General features: G+C 41.8%; 2 long non-coding RNA genes across 2 annotated transcripts; one reads left to right on the top strand and one right to left on the bottom strand.

Moving 5' to 3' along the window:
• Positions 1-473: 473 nt before the first annotated feature.
• Positions 474-1,574, top strand: LOC134461774 (uncharacterized). Its single transcript, XR_010037405.1, has 2 exons — positions 474-750; positions 1,441-1,574. It is a non-coding gene; the product is annotated as an uncharacterized LOC134461774 (long non-coding RNA).
• An 898-nt stretch (positions 1,575-2,472) lies between these two features.
• Positions 2,473-4,193, bottom strand: LOC134461775 (uncharacterized). Its single transcript, XR_010037406.1, has 3 exons — positions 3,730-4,193; positions 3,034-3,119; positions 2,473-2,856 (listed from the first exon to the last, which is right to left on the bottom strand). It is a non-coding gene; the product is annotated as an uncharacterized LOC134461775 (long non-coding RNA).
• Between the last annotated feature and the right edge of the window lie 852 nt (positions 4,194-5,045).

Below are 5,045 nucleotides of genomic sequence, written 5' to 3'. Positions count from 1 at the left end.
CACACGCCTCACATGGTATGGAACTCAGATGGACAGCAAAAGTCAGGGGTGCAGGCCAATCATCATGCTGTAAGTACATGAACATCAACACAGCATTATCATATCAGTGAGCAAAGATTTTATCGCTCAACTTCAACATGAAGACACACACACACACAGAGAGAGAGAGAGAGAGAGAGAGAGAGAGAGAGAGAGAGAGAGAGAGAGAGAGAGAGAGAGACCGAGACAGAAAGAGAGGGGGAGGGAGACAGAGAGACAGACAGACAGGGAGAGACAATGTTCCAGAGCTCCTACAACTTTATACAACCCTACAAGTGGTATAAGCTCAGCAAAGGATTCGAACCAGAATCATTTTAGGATGGTAGTCTCTTGAACAGATACATGTTTGTCTGCCACTCTATTCCAATAGGGTCACTTGTCTGTGATGTGTGCCACTGTATTCCAATCCATGATTTGCATGTAACGTCAAACGTTCTAGTGGACGGCTACTGGACGGCAAGAGTGCCGCATTGATGAATGGATTCCTATGGGACTCGCAACGTTTAGTAACTCATAACGTAACATAGATCGCCGATAAACTAAACACCGTGAACACCCATTGTGCTGTTTGTTACAAAAACAGATAGGGTTACAACCCAGGCGTGACTTTTCACTGGATCTCAAAATAAAACGAGAAAGCTGAGGTGAATCGCGGCAACCAACTGGAAAACCATCAAACTAGCCTACTCAAGTAGCTGGATGAGCACCACGGTAAGTTTCTCATTTGCCATCCTTTGTATCATCATTTGTCTCTTAATTCGTGAACGCTAGTTAATTTAAGTCTAATGTGCAATTTCAGTGGATTTTTCTGTGTGGTCAATGTAAGATGCTTTCCATGATTAACGTTAATTATCAGCATCATTACGCTATGATGGACGTATGCTAAGATATTGCAGGCTGTAACATAAACACGGAATTCATAAAGCTCTTGGTGAAATAGCAAGGCTATGACGTTCATACTGTTAAGGTTCAAATGTAAAAATAAACCATGTGTACATCTCTAGCGCTGATTTCCCAAGTAGTAGGCCTACTCTTCAGCATGATGCTGTCATGAAATGCCAATCACCTTATCCATGCTGGCCTATTTATAATGACATGCATAGGCCCACCAGTGTCGATGTTGTTAATATGAAGTCCACCACTTTGTTGTGTTGTCATCCAAATTGTCTGCCCTCTGAAATCAGTCACACACATCAGAGGCTTAATGGTTTGGGAAGTGGTATTACGATTGGAGGGTTGCAGGTTCAAATCCCATCCTACACCTCTCCCTTCACCTCCCATCCAGGCTGAAGTAGGCCTATGAGCTAGGCACCAAGCCCCATGCTGCAGGGACAATTCACTGTGAGTAACGGAGTTGCTTTGGATAAGTGTCAGCTAAGTGTTATCTTTCTGTTTCTCCAGATGAGAAGAGCGATGATCTGATGTCATGACACATTGGATGTATGGAAGAGCCAGAGGTCCAGCACACCAAGTCAAGTTTAGCCGATTTCAACCTCTTAATCACACCAACTCAATGTAGTAATCAGTTCATTCAATGGCTCAAAGACTTTATTTTTAGACACAAAGTACAAATACATTTCAAGGTTTTGTAGGTGATGGGAGGGGATATCTATTGTGGGGTGGACATGTACAATAGACGTGCAAGCACTTATTTATATTAATAAATGGTTATCTGAACTAGGCCTGTAATAGTCAACCCATTGATGCTGGATGCTGTGTACTCGTTGTATTGACCTAGGTGCCTGGAGCGACACAGCATTTAGGCATGACATATTAGATTTTTTTAGATTAAAAATGTGGGTATGTTAGAGCTGAATTAACATGTTCTAATGCAAGAGGATGGTCTTAGCTTTTAAAACTCATATCATGTCTGTATGTGCTTCAGAGACTTATTTAGTTATTTGGGGTTTTTTTATAGGATGAGGACACCTTTCTTAAAAGGGGCATAGGCAATTAGCTGGCATTTTGGTGCCGGCTGAAATGGGTTAATATTATTTACATACAGCACTATCCCCATACCAGTATACCCATGTCACCTGAGATATACATTTAGTGGAGACAATATAATTAGTTAGACTAGACTGAAGATTGACAGGCGGTCATGGGTAAGTGGTTAGAGTGTCAGCCTTGTATCCCAAAGGTTGCCGGTTGGACTCCCGACCCACCAGGTTGGTGGGGGGAGTTAAGTAATCAGTGCTCTCCCCCATCCTCCTCCATGACTGAGATACCCTGAGCATGGTACCGCCACACTGCTCCCTTGGGGCGCCATTGGGGGCTGCCCCCTTGCACGGGTGAAGCATAAATGCAATTTCGTGCAGTGAACACTTGTGTGCTGTGTCACAATGTCAATGGGAGTTGGAGTTTCCCAGTTGGGCTTTCACAGAAAATGTTCTACGTTGTTGTATTAGTACAATAAAATAAGCAAGACATGTCTGGATGGACTTCATCATTTCAGTTATTTATTATCACAGCTACTCACCATCAATGACAACCAGGGCTCACCAGCCAAATGCTGGGGAAAATTAAGTTTTGCTGGTAGAAAAGAAAACATACTTGGCACTTTGACCCATTATTTAATGTACCGGTATGTTTGGAGATTAACATACTAGCCATTTTGGCTACTAGTGAATAAAAAAAGTTAATTTAGAGCCCTTCTGAAAACTCCAACAACTGGTACAGGTGATCAGTGCATCAGGGGAGGAATGTAAGGGTAGGCCCGATGGATGAACAGCATCACTGATGGTGAGGTCCTGGTGCTGCTGCAAAGCCAAAGAGGAAGAAGCCTCTCTGGACACCTCTTCATGTTGGCTCCCCCATCTAATTGGAAAAAAAAAAGAAAAGACAAACATGCTATTTAAATGAATTTAGCCATGCATTGTAATGTATTGGTACAGTACTGAATAATTGACTCCCTTGGCAATATTGTCTGAATTAAAATGTGATGTAAAATGTCAGAAAATAACACTCATCCCAACTTACTAGTCATGTATTTACCTGTGCTGCTGGGATGCAATTCCTGGCCACCATGACGTATGGTTTTAGTTTGGGTGCTGACCACCTGACTGATGAACCTGCAATTACTAAACAATAAAAAAAATACAAGATAAATAACAGGTTTGTTGTGCTTTTCTTTCTCTTGTGAAGGTCATCTTTTCAAATGATTTATTTAATCAAATCAAAATTATTTAATCAAAGTATGTAACCGACATTCTGTCCTATGTGTTTCTACATGTGCAATGTAATGCAACACCGATTTGAAACATTGAAGTATGTCAAGTCAGCTTTTATTGTCACTTATGGTCATACAAGGGAAACGACGTTTTCTCTCTACCATGCCAGGACAGGACTGACAATTACAGACAGACAGAAAGTGCAAGACAGGACAGGTAGCAGTGATGGACTGGTAACATAAGTGGTCAATAATAATACAGTACAAATGAACATATTGGATATGTAAACAGAAGATAAGATATAGAATTATATTTCATATTTGCCTACATTGTGCAGACGTGGCTGAAACAACAATGAAATCCACTTGGATGAAACGAAGCGAGAGAATTCAAGTTAACCTACAAGATACATCTGAGATGAAAAGATATGCTTTTCAAAACACCACTTTGCGAAATGCCTGACACAAAATGTACCGTGCGTCTTGTAGCCTAGTAAGTTAGGTTAGCAGCATTATCTTACCTGTGCCATGCCACGAAGAAGAGGATGCAGCCGCGGTGCCCAGCCACCAATGAAGAAACGGTGCATAAATGTGCTTATTTTGCTAATGCAGAGGTTTGGTTTAAGTTCACAACTTTACTGAAGAAAATAAACACGGGATAAAAAAAATATATCGCAGGCAGAGTAAGTTCATGGCTGGAAGCAAGCAACAACTTTCTCTTCTTCTCCCAGTTTCTCGTACCGCCCGTCCGCGTTATGCCATCTAGTGGAGCAGAATACATTTGAATAAATCTATGATTTGAACACATCCACCGTGGCCAACCTAGCCTGATAACGCCAGGTACATATCCCGTTTAAAAAAAAAATACAAGAACTACGTGTTTCTTTGGTATTTTATGGTCAAAGTTGTCTTCGTCTGCATATAATTCCTATGTACGAATGTGTACTTCTGCCGTCCAGCAAAATCGATTACGTAATATTGTGACGTCAATGCAAATGATGGATAGGGTCACTTGTCTGTGATGTCATTATGATGTGTCTTTCTCGATGGTTCTAAAACCTCACTTGAGTATACAGACACTCATTTAGTAGCAGGACACTGAAGAGTACAGTTGGATTATTGTTTCCCCTCGGACATTTACACACGCCTCACATGGTATGGGGGGACTCAGATGGACAGCAAAAGTCAGGGGTGCAGGCCAATCATCATTCTGTAAGTACATGAACATCAACACAGCATTATCATATCAGTGAGCAAAGATTTTATCGCTCAACTTCAACATGAAGACACACACACACACACACACACACACACACACACACACACACACACACACACACACACACACACACACACACACACACACACACACACACACACACACACACACACACACACACACACACATACAAACACCGAGACAGAAAGAGAGAGGGAGGGAGACAGAGAGACAGACAGACAGGGAGAGACAATGTTCCAGAGCTCCTACAACTTTATACAACCCTACAAGTGGTATAAGCTCAGCAAAGGATTCGAACCAGAATCATTTTAGGATGGTAGTCTCTTGAACAGATACATGTTTGTCTGCCACTCTATTCCAATAGGGTCACTTGTCTGTGATGTGTGCCACTGTATTCCAATAGGGTCACTTGTCTGTGATGTCATTATGATGTGTCTTTGTAGATGGTTCTAAAACCTCACTTGTGTATACAGACACTCATTTAGCAGCAGGACACTGAAGAGTACAGTTGGATTATTGTTTCCCCCTGGACATTTATACACGCCTCACATGGTATATAACTCAGATGGACAGCAAAAGTCAGGGGTGCAGGCCAAT

The sequence above is a fragment of the Engraulis encrasicolus genome, chromosome 13, assembly GCF_034702125.1.
Source record: "Engraulis encrasicolus isolate BLACKSEA-1 chromosome 13, IST_EnEncr_1.0, whole genome shotgun sequence".
Classification (NCBI taxonomy): domain Eukaryota; kingdom Metazoa; phylum Chordata; class Actinopteri; order Clupeiformes; family Engraulidae; genus Engraulis; species Engraulis encrasicolus.
Note: the sequence above shows the minus strand (reverse complement) of the source record. Positions and strands in the feature narration are given on the sequence as shown.